This window comes from Sus scrofa, chromosome 2 (assembly GCF_000003025.6).
Source record: "Sus scrofa isolate TJ Tabasco breed Duroc chromosome 2, Sscrofa11.1, whole genome shotgun sequence".
Taxonomy (NCBI): Eukaryota; Metazoa; Chordata; class Mammalia; order Artiodactyla; family Suidae; genus Sus; species Sus scrofa.
Genome location: NC_010444.4, coordinates 33,669,101 through 33,683,377, shown reverse-complemented (window position 1 = coordinate 33,683,377; position 14,277 = coordinate 33,669,101). Strand labels below are relative to the sequence as shown.

Here is a 14,277-nt window from a genome sequence, read left to right as displayed (position 1 = left end):
CTTTTGTTAAGCAGAAGTTTTGACATAGCGTACACACACCATGAATACATACATGTACAAATGGCGATCTAAAGACGTTAAAAATCTTCTAAGTCATATACAAACCTTAATTCAAGCATAGTTAGAAGAAGTGAATTACATAACCATAACAAAACCTACTACACTTCTATCTAGATATTTAAAGGAACATATTTTCTCAGTAAAGATCCTTATAAAAACAAAAATTAAAAGAGAATTCATGCTGAAACCTATCTTATTATAGTAAGAAGTATTTGTGGATATTTGTGGATACCTGAGCCAATTGAAAAACAAACAAAGAGCCCATTGATTTAACATTGTAAGAGATAGTTTATAATAAAATCTTAGATTTTATGTTTAATATTCATTACATTCTAGAGCAAATTCTATTTTTATTCATCGAAGTGATAACTCAATCCAGACTTTTTTAAGGAGCCTTGTGTTAATTTTTATGTTTAAATTTTTTTAGTTATTTTAATTTCTATCTATCCTTTTGTTTCAGAGAAATATGATAAGTTCATCAATAAATATTTTCAGGTATATATATAAAGGGTAATATTCTAAGATAGAAATGGACCAGAAATAGGTTCAAAGATAAAATGAAACAAAGTTTTGCAATAGATAAGAAGAGGTTATAGAAAGTCTCCATTTTATTTTTTTTTTTTTTTTTTTTTTTTTTAATTTTATTTTCCCACTGTACAGCAAGGGGGTCAGGTTATCCTTACATGTATACATTACAATTACAGTTTTTCCCCCACCATTTCTTCTGTTGCAACATGAGTATCTAGACATAGTTCTCAATGCTATTCAGCGGGATCTCCTTGTAAATCTATTCTACATTGTGACTGATAAGCCCAAGCTCCCGATCCCTCCCACTCCCTCCCCCTCCCATCAGGCAACCACAAGTCTCTTCTCCAAGTCCATGATTGATTTTCTTTTCTGAGGAGATGTTCATTTGTGCTGGATATTAGATTCCAGTTATAAGTGATGTCATATGGTATTTGTCTTTGTCTTTCTGGCTCATTTCACTCAGTATGAGATTCTCTAGTTCCATCCATGTTGCTGCAAATGGCATGATGTCATCCTTTTTTATGGCTGAGTAGTATTCCATTGTGTATATATACCACATCTTCCGAATCCAATCCTCTGTCGATGGACATTTGGATTGTTTCCATGTCCTGGCTATTGTGAATAGTGCTGCAATGAACATGCGGGTGCATGTGTCTCTTTTAAGTAGAGCTTTGTCCGGATAGATGCCCAAGAGTGGGATTGCAGGGTCATATGGAAGTTCTATGTATAGATTTCGAAGGTATCTCCAAACTGTTCTCCATAGTGGCTGTACCAGTTTACATTCCCACCAACAGTGCAGGAGGGTTCCCTTTTCTCCACAGCCCCTCCAGCACTTGTTATTTGTGGATTTATTAATGATGGCCATTCTGACTGGTGTGAGGTGGTATCTCATGGTAGTTTTGATTTGCATTTCTCTTATAATCAGCGATGTTGAGCATTTTTTCATGTGTTTGTTGGCCATCTGTATATCTTCCTTGGAGAAATGTCTATTCAGGTCTTTTGCCCATTTTTCCATTGATTGATTGGTTTTTTTGCTGTTGAGTTGTATAAGTTGCTTGTATATTCTAGAGATTAAGCCCTTGTCAGTTGCATCATTTGAAACTATTTTCTCCCATTCTGTAAGTTGTCTTTTTGTTTTCTTTTGGGTTTCCTTTGCTGTGCAAAAGCTTTTCAGTTTGATGAGGTCCCATGGGTTTATTTTTGCTCTAGTTTCTATTGCTTTGGGAGACTGACCTGAGAAAATATTCATGATGTTGATGTCAGAGAGTGTTTTGCCTATGTTTTCTTCTAGGAGTTTGATGGTGTCCTGTCGTATATTTAAGTCTTTCAGCCATTTGGAGTTTATTTTTGTGCATGGTGTGAGGGTGTGTTCTAGTTTCATTGCTTTGCATACAGCTGTCCAGGTTTCCCAGCAATGCTTGCTGAATAGACTTTCCTTTTCCCATTTGATGTTCTTGCCTCCCTTGTCAAAGATTAATTGACCATAGGTGTCAGGGTTAATTTCCAGATTCTCTATTCTGTTCCATTGGTCTGTCTGTCTGTTTTGATACCAGTACCACACTGTTTTGATGACTGTGGCTTTGTAGTATTTCTTGAAGTCTGGGAGAGTTATGCCTCCTGCTTGGTTTTTGTTTCTCAGGATTGCTTTGGCGATTCTGGGTCTTTTGTTGTTCCATATAAATGTTTGGATTGTTTGTTCTAGTTCTGTGAAAAATGTCATGGGTAATTTGATAGGGATTGCATTGAATCTGTAGATTGCTTTGGGTAGGATGGCCATTTTCACAATATTGATTTTTCCAATCCAGGAACATGGAATATCTTTCCATTTTTTTACATCTTCTTTGATTTCTTTGATTAAGGTTTTATAGTTCTCGGCATATAGGTCCTTTACCTCTTTGGTTAGGTGTATTCCGAGGTATTTGATTTTGTGAGGTACAATTTTAAAAGGTATCGTATTTTTGTATTCCTTTTCTAATGCTTCATTGCTGGTATACAGAAATGCAACTGACTTCTGAATGTTAATCTTATATCCTGCCACTTTGCTGAATTTATTAATCAGTTCAAGGAGTTTTGGGGTTGAGTCCTTAGGGTTTTCTAGGTATAGAATCATGTCATCTGCATACAGTGACAGTTTGATCTCTTCTCTTCCTATATGGATGCCTTTGATTTCTTTTGTTTGTCTAATTGCTGTGGCTAAGACTTCCAAAACTATGTTGAAGAGCAGTGGTGAGAGTGGGCATCCCTGTCTTGTTCCAGATTTGAGTGAGAAGGCTTTCAGTTTTTCCCCATTGAGGATTATATTTGCTGTGGGTTTATCATAAATGGCTTTGATTATATTCAGGAATGTTCCCTCTATACCCACTTTGGCGAGGGTCTTGATCATGAATGGATGTTGAACTTTGTCAAATGCTTTTTCTGCATCTATTGAGATGATCATATGATTTTTGACTTTTTTTTTGTTAATGTGGTGTATGATGTTGATTGATTTGCGTATGTTGAACCATCCTTGTGAACCTGGGATGAACCCAACCTGGTCATGGTGTATAATTTTTTTGGTATGTTGTTGGATTCGGTTGGCTAAGATTTTGTTGAGAAGTTTTGCATCTATATTCATCAATGATATTGGGCGATAGTTTTCTTTTTTGGTGGTATCTCTGCCTGGTTTTGGAATGAGGGTGATGGTGGCCTCATAGAATGTCTTTGGGAGTATTCCTTCTTCTTCAACCTTTTGAAAGAGTTTAAGGAGGATGGGCACCAATTCCTCTTTATATGTTTGATAGAATTCACCTGTGAAGCCATCTGGTCCTGGGCTTTTATTTGTAGGGAGTGATTTTATGACCTCTTCAATTTCATTTCTAGTGATTGGTCTGTTCAGTTGGTCTGTTTCTGCTTGATTCAGTTTTGGCAGGCTGTAAGATTCTAGAAAATTGTCCATTTCTTCCAGATTGTCAAACTTATTGCCATATAGTTGTTCATAGTATTCTCTTATGGTTTTTTGTATTTCTGCTGTATCCGTTGTGATTTCTCCTTTTTCATTTATAATTTTGGTGATTTGGGTTCTTTCTCTCCTCTTTTTAGTGAGTCTGGCCAGGGGTTTATCAATTTTGTTCACCTTTTCAAAGAACCAGCTCTTGGTTTTATTAATTTTCTCTATTGTTTTTTGAGTCTCTATTTTATTGATTTCTTCTTTGATCTTTACAATTTCCTTCCTTCTGCTGACTTTAGGACTTCTTTGTTCTTCTTTTTCTAATTCATTTAGGTGGAGGGTTAAGTTGTCAATTTGGGATCTTTCTTCTTTTTGAGAAAGGCCTGGATTGCTATAAATTTCCCTCTGAGCACTGCTTTCGCAGCATCCCATAGATTTTGAGAGGTTGTGTCTTCATTATCATTTGTTTCAAGATAGTTTTTAATTTCCTTCTTGATTTCCTCATTGACCCATTGGTTTTTTAGTAACATGTTGTTTAGTCTCCATGGAGTAGGTTTTTTCTCTTTCCTTTTCCCATGGTTGATTTCTAATTTCATGGCATTGTGGTCAGAGAAGATACTTGAGATAATTTCTATGCTCCTAAATTTATTGAGATTCGCTTTATGTCCCAATATGTGGTCGATTCTTGAGAATGTTCCATGAGCATTTGAGAAGAATGTGTATTCTGATTTTTTTGGATGTAGTGTCCTGAAGATATCAATTAAGTCTAACTTTTCTATTGTTTCCTTTAGGATCTCTGTTGCTTTATTGGTTTTCTGTCTAGAGGATCTGTCCATTGATGTGAGGGGGGTATTTAGGTCTCCTACTATGATTGTATTCTCATCAATATCTCCCTTTATGTCTGTTAATATTTGTTGTATGTATCTGGGTGCTCCTATGTTTGGGGCATATATGTTGATGATAGTAACATCCTCTCCTTGGATGGATCCCTTAATCATTAAATAGTGTCCTTCTTTGTCTTTCTTTATGTCTTTTGTTTTAAAGTCTATTTTGTCTGATATGAGCGTTGCAACTCCTGCTTTTCTGTCATGTCTATTGGCATGAAATACTTTTCCCCAGCCTTTCACTTTCAATCTATATGTATCTTTTGTCCTAAGGTGAGTTTCTTGTAGGCAGCATATTGAAGGTTTTTGCCGTTTTATCCACTCAGCCAATCTGTGTCTTTTGATTGGGGCATTCAGTCCATTGACATTTAAGGTGATAATTGATAGATGATTATTTATTGCCATTTGATCCTCGTGTTCCAGTTGATTCTATGGTTCTCCATTCTTCTTTTTTTTTTTTTTGGTTGGATGGTCTCCTGTTATTATCTGCTTGAGTGTATTTTTTTTTTTCATTTTTTGCAAATGCAATATTTGGTTTTGGCTTGTGGTTGCCCTGTTTTTTAGGTATGCTAACCCCTTCCCATAATTGTGTGTTTTAGCCTGATGGTCCTCCTAACATCCCTTGCCCACATTTTATGGTTTTGATGACTCTTTTATTTTTTTCTTTTTAATTTTATTTTGTTTGAAGCATGTTCATGATTAAATCTGTATGCTGGCTTATTTGAGTGACTGCTCTCTGATTGTATCTTCCTCAGTCCTAGTTCTTCCTCTTCTTCTTCTTCTTCTTTTTTTTTTTTTTCTTTTCTTTTTTCTTCCCTTTCCTTCCTTTCTTTTTGGTTTAGAGAAGCCCTTTCAATATTTCCTTTAACCTGGGTTTTGTGTTGCTGTATTCTTTAAGTTTTTGTTTGTTGGGAAAAATTTTTATTTCCCCTTCTATTTTAAATGATATTCTTGCTGGATAAAGTATTCTAGGTTGCATATTTTTTCCTTTGAGCACTTTAAATATCTCTTGCCATTCCCTCCTGGCCTGTAGTGTTTCTGTAGAGAAATCAGCTGATATTCTTATGGGGGTTCCCTTGTAGGTAACATTCTGTTTTTCTCTTGCTGCCTTTAGGATCCTCTCTTTATCACTAACTTTTGCCATTTTTATTATGATGTGTCTTGGTGTGGGTCTGTTTGGGTTCAGTTTGTTTGGGGCCCTCTGTGCTTCTTGTATCTTGAACCCAGCATCCTTTAGATTTGGGAAGTTTCCAGCGATAATTTCTTCAAATATATTTTCCATTCCTTTATCTTTTTCTACTCCTTCTGGAATTCCTATTATGCGTAGATTGGCCCGTTTTATATTATCCCATAGGTCTCTTATATTGCTTTCCAGTTTTTTGATTCGGTTTTCTGTCTGTTGACCAGATTGAGTGATTTCCATTATTCTATCTTCCATATCACTGATTCGTTCTTCTGCATTATTCATTCTGGTTTTTACTGCCCCTAGTTCAGTTTGCATCTCTGCAAATGAATGTTCTAGTTTTTCTTGGCTCCTCCTTATATTTTCTAGCTCCTTTCTGAGGGTATCTGCATTGCTGTTCATATCTTCTCTTAATTCCTTCAGTATTTTCACTATTTCTCTTTTGAACTCCAGGTCTGTCAGACTGCAGAGATCAGTTTCATTGTTGACTGTTTTAGGTGAGTTCTCCTGTTGGTTTGACTGGGGGTGGTTTCTCAGCTTCTTCATCTTGCTTGTTGTCTTCTTTCTCCTGAGGGAGTTGTACTCTCCGTTATCGGGTAGTGTTTGCCTTGTCACTGCCCTGGAATATTTCCTGAGGGCTGTCGTTGTTGGTCAATCTTTTTTTGAGGCAGTGTGGCTTTTCTGGAGTGTTGATGGGACTAACAGTGTTTCTTTGAAGCAAAGGAGGACTTCCTGAGGGCAGACAGGACTGGGAGGTCCACCCCACGATGGTAGCAGATTTCACTTGGTTCTCAGCACCCCCTGGGGTCTTGGGCGGGTAGCAGGGCCCTTGGAGACTCAAGAGGTTCCTCCCCAGGGCAGCCCGACTCAGAAAGACCGTCTGAGATCTTTTCCCGATTCCGCCAGGCTTGTTGCAGCTTTTCTGGGCTGCAGGGGGTCCTGCCTGGAGCTGGCAGTCCTATGCAGCTGGTCCACTAGGTCTCAGCACCCCTTGGGGTCTTGGGCGGGGGCAGGGCCTTTGGAGACTCAAGAGGCTCCTCCCCAGAACAGCCCGACTCAGAAAGACCGTCTGAGATCTTTTCCCGATTCGGCCAGGCTTGTTGCAGCTTTTCTGGGCTGCAGGGGGTCCTGCCTGGAGCTGGCAGTCCTATGCAGCTGGTCCACTGGGTCTCAGCACCCCTTGGGGTCTTGGGCGGGTAGCAGGGCCCTTGGAGGCTCAAGAGGCTCCTCCCCAGGACAGCCCGACTCAGAAAGACCGTCTGAGATCTTTTCCCAAGTCGGCCAGGCTTGTTGCAGCTTTTCTGGGCTGCAGGGGGTCCTGCCTGGAGCTGGCAGTCCTATGCAGCTGGTCCACTAGGTCTCAGCACCCCTTGGGGTCTTGGGCGGGTAGCAGGGCCCTTGGAGGCTCAAGAGGCTCCTCCCCAGGGCAGCCCGATTCAGAAAGACCGTTTGAGATCTTTTCCCGATTCGGCCAGGCTTGTTGCAGCTTTTCTGGGCGCAGGGGGTCCTGCCTGGAGCTGGCAGTCCTATGCAGCTGGTCCACTAGGTCTCAGCACCCCCTGGGGTCTTGGGCGGGTAGCAGGGCCCTTGGAGGCTCAAGAGGCTCCTCCCCAGGACAGCCCGACTCAGAAAGACCGTCTGAGATCTTTTCCCGATTCGGCCAGGCTTGTTGCAGCTTTTCTGGGCTGCAGGGGGTCCTGCCTGGAGCTGGCAGTCCTATGCAGCTGGTCCACTAGGTCTCAGCACCCCTTGGGGTCTTGGGCGGGTAGCAGGGCCCTTGGAGACTCAAGAGGCTCCTCCCCAGGACAGCCCGACTCAGAAAGACCATCTGAGATCTTTTCCCAATTCGGCCAGGCTTGTTGCAGCTTTTCTGGGCTGCAGGGGGTCCTGCCTGGAGCTGGCAGTCCTATGCAGCTGGTCCACTAGGTCTTAGCACCCCCTGGGGTCTTGGGCGTGTAGCAAGGCCCTTGGAGACTCAAGAGGCTCCTCCCCGGGGGAGCCCGTCTCAGAAAAACCGTCGGAGAATTAGGTCGATCTATTCACGGCCTGGCTAGGCTTGTTCTAGCTTTTCTGGGCTGCAGGCCTTTTCTAGGGGGCTGGTGGTGTTTGGTGCTGCTCTGTGGAAGTGTAGCCCCTCCAAAGGGCAAGCAGGCCTGTGCAGGGAGAGCCCCTGCGGTGGTAGGCTTCAGGCAATTGTTGAGGCCAGCCCTCCTGGATGGCAGGCAGCCCCAGGTTCCGCGAGAGCGTAGGGGGTGGCGGGGGTGGGGGGAGGGAATGCACTGGGAAGCACAGCTTTCTGCTAGCTAGCGGGCCTGTAAGCTTGCTGTGGCGTGGGGGGTATTCTATGGGGACCCACCCCTTCTTCTCTCCCCTCCCCAGCACGGGCGCAGACCAGGCTCTTCTCCCAGGTTCCCTCTGAGGCGGCTTTCCACTTCCCCGCCCCTAGAGTATTGCTCCCTTCCTCTGCGACAGCTTTGTTTTCTAGTCTCCCAGGCAGTCTCTGCCCCGTCAAATGGTTTAGAGACCTCCCAAGCAGTTTCCGCTCTTCCCCGCCCCCCTAGCCCGGGGACTAATCTCTGGAGCCGAGGTCTCGGTGCCCAGCCCCCCCCCCCAGGCGTCCCCCGGCCCTTTCTTGGGGACTAACCTTCGGAGGCGAGGTCTCGGTGCCCAGCCCCAACCCAGGCGTCCCCCGGCCCCCTCTCGGGGACCAACCTTCAGAGCTGAGGTCTCGGTGCCCAGCCCCCACCCAGGCGTCCCCCGGCCCTTTCCCGGGGACTAACCTCTGGAGCCGAGGATTCGGTGCCCAGCCCCCACCCAGGCGTCTCAATTTTTGGTGACTGTGCCCGTAGTTCAGATGGTCCGTTGGGTTCTTGATCGTTTTTCCGTACTCCGACTTACTGCTACACTCTTCTCTGCATCTGGAGATTCCTCCGGTTCGTTTGATCTTTCCCCCGGTAGGAGACTTTCCAGGGTGCGGGATCCCTTTCTCCTCCGCAGTTCCCTTTCGGGAGCGCCCGTCCCGCTCGGATTCACCTTCTCTCACTCTCCTCTTTTCTCCCGTTCTGCCCAATAATGTCACGAACTTCTTGCCGTTATTGGAGTTTAGGTTCCTCTGCCAGCGATTGGTTGTTGTTCTGTGCGAGTCATTTCTTCTGTAGATGTGCTTTTTTTGTTGTGTTTGTGGGAGAGGGCGAGCGTGTCCCCCTACTCCTCCGCCATCTTGTCCAGACTCGAAAGTCTCCATTTTAAAGGGATATGAGTTAATAAGACCAATATGAAAGGTTTTTTTTTCTTTTTTCTTTTTTGTCTTTTTAGGGCCACCCCCATGGCATATGGAGGTTCCAAGGCTAGGGGTCTAATTGGAGCTGTAGCCACCAGCCTACACCACAGCTCACAGCAACGCTGGATCCTTAACCCACTGAGTGAGGCCAGGGATCGAACCCACAACCTCATGGTTCCAAGTTGGATTCGTTAACCACTGCGCCACGACAGGAACTCCGAAAGTTGTTTTTTTAAATGTCGGTTTTTATAATACACTGGAAATTACATCCTTTGCCATTATCAACGTATATGATGAAAAGAAATTTTGGCTGTCATCATAAAAATAGGACGATACATTGTTTTGCAAAATTATTTGAGATTACACAAAAATTTTGAAGACCCCTGATTTAATGCATTACTTCTCACTAATTTCTAACTGACATTAGTAAGGATTCAAGCTGTTCATAGATCCAGAATAACTTACTGGGCATTTTTCTGTACTGATGAGGGCCTGATACAATAGTTCACTCTGACTTTTAATCTCCCTCCAGTTCCATTTAAAAAAAAGAAAAAGAAAAAGCCAGTGAGGGGTTGAGGGCTGTTGCTAAAAGATGATGGAAGCATTTCAAAAGTAAACGTAACTTTCTTCAGAGTGTTACCATTGCCAGCATGCTCACACTCTGTCGCGTTACTGGAATAACTTTGTTAGCACAGGGTGGCCCCCTTAATCTTTATCCAGTGTCAGAACTCTGCGGCTCCTTCTATCACCGGGGTCTCCTGGCTCATAATCCCAGAGGAAAGTATCTCAAGACTACTTTCTCATCTGTAAAATAAAGAAAGTGACACCCACCTCCTAGATGGCAGTGGGGAGTCAATGAGATAATCTAGGTAAAGTAATTCTGGGTCACTTGACACTAAGAAGAGGCTCAATTAATGATAACTGTAGTAATTTTTGTTTATAGATGGTAAAAATGGATATTTCAGCATCATGAATAAAAGTTGAGATGAATCCAACTAAGTGCATAAAAACTTATATTGAACTATTTTGAGCTTGTGTCTATACCTCAGCACATAGTAGTGTTCAATAAATATTAACAGAATGAAAAATGAGTAAATTTTTCAATTTTAATTGATTTTTTTCTGACAGAAAGGCAATCCCCAGTGACCCTTTTAAAAGAATTTAAAAATTCTTCTTTCTTGGTCTATTTTAACTCCTTTCCCTGCATTAGTTTCTCACAGCACTTACTGCTATCTAGCATACCCTCTATCTTATTTATTTTTGCTGTTTATCATCTGTTTCTAAACTAGAAAGCTCATAAAAGCAAGCAATTTTTTGTATTTTCTAATTGCTTTATCCACAGAGCTAGAATCATTCCTGGCACAGACTAAATGCTCAGTTAATATATAAATGAGTGAATATGGACAAATAAACATATTTAAAAATAATAACAAAAGTTAATATACTAAGCATAAAACATCTGCAGCTTACTTTCCTTGTATCTAGAATATTTTTCCAATTGTAAGCTCATCAGATCTGAAATCAGCTTTTCTTTTCACTTAAAGATATTTCTTGGATATCTTTGTTTAATTGTACATAAAGGTCGTTGATCAGCTTTCCTTTAGTAAGCCATGAGAGATAGAAGCTAGTTAAGGAGAAGAGTTCATTTACCTATAGATGCATAAAACTTCTGTTATAGCAGGTGAAAATGTAGAAGCTATAGGCACAACCATAGAAAAGTGGATAGTTTTGGTTTTGATGAATAATTTCTTCTGAATACTTAATTTTGAGTGATGAGGTAGACAGCAGACTTGCAGCTACAAGTGACAAGAGTGTAGGTGTTGAAAGTTAAAAGAGACAAGAGAAAGTATGACAGCATGGCAGCCAGGTCTACTCAAATTGTTAATTTAAAATTGGAGTTCCCATTGTGGCTCAGTGGGATAAGGACCCAAGTAGTATCCATGAGGATCGGGTTCATTGCCTGGCCTCACTCACTGGGTTAAGGATCCGGCATTGCTGCAAACTGTGGTGTAGGTAGCAAATGCTGCTCTGATCTGGCACTGCTGTGGTTGTGGCGTAGACTGGCCTCTGCAACTCCACTTCAGCCCCTAGCCTGGGAACTTCCATCTGCTGCAGGTGTGGCCCTAAAAATAAATAAAATAAAATAAAATAAAATAAAATAAAATAAAATAAAATAAAATAAAATAAAATAAAATAAAATAAAACAAGTAATCAATATAGCTATGTTTTTCTCCAGTGATGGTAATGTGCTTCAGAACAGATAGACGGTAGATGGAAGGTTGCTTTTAACTAGGGTTCTGCTCAAGCTATGGCTTTAAATGGCAAACTGAGATAAGAGTAGAGAGGTGAAGGTATATGTAAGGAAAAGAAGTTAGTGTTTGATCATTGAGATAAATAGGAAAATGAGGTAACAAGAAGAGGAAAGGACAGTGAAAATATGGAAAGAATGGATTGAAAATGTGGATCAAAAGTTAATGGATTGAAAAAATCTGGTGCAAAGGATTGGAAATTAGAGTTTATAGAGAGTGAGCTATAAAGACGGGGGTGATATCTGGAGATTATGGAGGGTTTGGAGTCACTGGTCATTGACCAGAAGTATGCCATGGAAGGACAGCAATAAGGGAGAGTAGGAGAAAACATCAAAGAACCGAGGAGCCAAGATTCTCGAAATATTACCTGTGTATGTTGTAGTTTCAAACATTTATTTTGGCAGTCATGTTGATAAGATTTACACTTAGCCAAGAGTTAAAAAATCTTTAAAAAACTTGCTGAAGTATCCCAAGGGAGTGGTATAAGACTTCCACAGAGAGAGATAATAGGAAGTTATGGGTGGATAATATGAGACTCAAATCTGTGACTCTTTAAGAAGAAGGGACAGAAAAAAAATAGTCTTAAAGCAGCAATGAGGAGCAAGAAAGTTACTACCTCATCTTTGGTAGCTATTGATGAGGGAGACAAATAGCCATCACCTGAGAATGCTACATAGAAAGTAAAGTTTCAGGAGTGTCCCACGTTTCAGTTGAGCAAGGAGGTGAGAGAACATAAAAGACTTTGCTATTAATGACTTTGAGTAAGAGATCATAGTGAAAGTATTTCAAATAGTTGGGAAGCAGTGGGAGAAGGTGACAAAGGCAATCCTCATTTCTCTAGAATAGAAGATCCAAAACTGAGGGTTAAGGCATGATCTGAAAAATCAGGTCTTCTAGAGGTAACTGATATGAATGGAGTTAGGGACACAATGAATTAGTCCTGATGGACCCACTCGTAGGTGATGACAGGAGGGAAAGGTATTCAGGTAGGCTCTGGAGATGGAGGCATCTTGCCAATATGGAGAGCTCTGGGCTCCCTCTAGACCCCTACTCATAGAAGCATTCTGAAGGGAAGCCTCTTAGTGCTAGCACCCCAAACAGCTTTTCAACCCTGCAACAACAGCAGCCTGCTGGGAAATGATATTCTGTTCTGTGGAACTACCTCACAACAGATTCATTTCCACATGATAGAGTATCTTATTATACAAGTTTGCATCTTTTGGAACCGTAATTTCATTATCTAACCTCTTTAGATGGCAGTTTATCAATTATGTAATCTATTTTGATATAAATTTAATTAGATGAAGTTACAAGTAGGTTTAAATATCATGAAATAGCAAAACTGCCAGATTGATAATATTGTAACTTATTTTGCCACTTTTAGGAAAAGCTTCAAGTGATTTATTAATTCTTTCTTAAAAAAAAATCAGAGAGGGTAATTGGATAATTGTCTTCTCTAATTTATTTCTTTCTGGTTCAAAAAGTTGTAATAACTAAGTAATAACCTCACAGCAACAGACTTTATTTGCTGAGTGTTCTCAGCACTGAGCCAGGATCTGGAGAAGGGCAGAGTGAGGAAATAATGAGATTGCCTTGTCTAGGTCTGTACACTCTGAAGAAGAATCTAGATTTGTTCCTTCGCTCAAAAGCAGGGGCAGAAGAACAAGTAAACTTATTCATGACCTGAAGGGGATTTTAAAATCAAGTTCATGGTCAGAAAATAACAATGAAGTGGCTTTCTCATCCACCTAGAGGACTATAAGCAAGGTAAACATTTTGCAGAGGACAATGAAGACACGTTAGGTTTAACTAAGCTGACAGTTCTAGAAGCTCTTAGCTACAGAAAAAAGGAAGACACTTGTGTGCTGAATCGGGAGAGAATCCTTATTAAAAACATCTAGGGTAGTTGTTAATCCCCTCTTTGAAATGGGTACTTTAGCAACCCTGCCTTAGAAGTCAGAGTGACCTGGTTTCCAGAGTCCAGTTCATATGGAGCCAAGTCCATTACGCTTTCTGAACTTTTGTGTCATTACCAGTAAAATAACAATGAAATAATTTCATATACATGGAGCTGTTGCGAGGATTTCATAAGTAAATATGTGTAAAACACTTAGCAGGATGGCTGGCATGTAATATGTTTGATGCATTATAGCCATTCATTGGAAGAAGATACGCAATTTTAGAAGTGCTCCTTAAGAAAAGAGTGCAAATTATGAATATAAATTGAGATATGAAAGTAAACAGATAAATCAAAAATTTACACATTTTAAAAAAGCTCCAAATACTACATGTAGAAATCTAGAAATGTAACAGCCTTATACATCTTTGTAATGCTTTTTGTTCTACATTTTATCCACATTTTATCTCTGCACATGACATTTAAAAAAATCTTTCATGGAAAGAATAGCGAAGTCATTCTTTCCTCTTCCTCTAGCACAGTTAACTGAAAAAATTTTTTTTTCTTATTGGTAGTTTTAAAAAGTTTACTTTAGCCTCATAATTCATTATTGATAATGACATGGACATTTTTAATATTGTTGAGACTTTGGGAAAATCTCTAGCGTGTTTCATACATGACCTGAAATTTGTGAAATAACTTCCATTGAGTAGTTTCTGGCTCCATATGAGTCAGATCTTATTTCTCGTCCATTATCAGTGCTGGATTTCACAGAGTATGTGTCTCACATACATCTCCTGGCCTAGCACCTCAAAGAATCAGCATGTAAATTGGAGGTGCTTCCTTAGACTCCTTTGCTATATTAGGGAAATTAGCAATAATTGAACAACACTTGGAAGTTCCTGCAAATCAGATAAATATATCACACTAAACTCAAACTAAATATAGTCATGACTTAATATTCCAATAGCCAATGGTCAGAAATACTCAGGACCACTCTACCACCCAGCATTTTGGAAAGTCAGAGATTATGGCTGTATCTTCAGGGAGCTTTTAGACACATCGAAGTTGTAAATAGAAACAATTTAATTATTCTTGGACTAATTGAATATTTGCTTGAGTTGTGGACCAAGAAGGATTATGCTTATTTCTGCATATCTGTCTCCACAAATTCAGATACAGTGGTCTAATAAAGGAAGAAAAATTCTTT

General features: G+C 40.6%; 1 protein-coding gene across 5 annotated transcripts in view; it reads left to right on the top strand.

The window, feature by feature from the left end:
- The window catches only part of ANO3 (anoctamin 3), a 430,234-nt gene that overhangs the window by 365,596 nt on the left and 50,361 nt on the right, over positions 1-14,277 (top strand). The gene's annotated exons all lie outside the window — the stretch shown is intronic.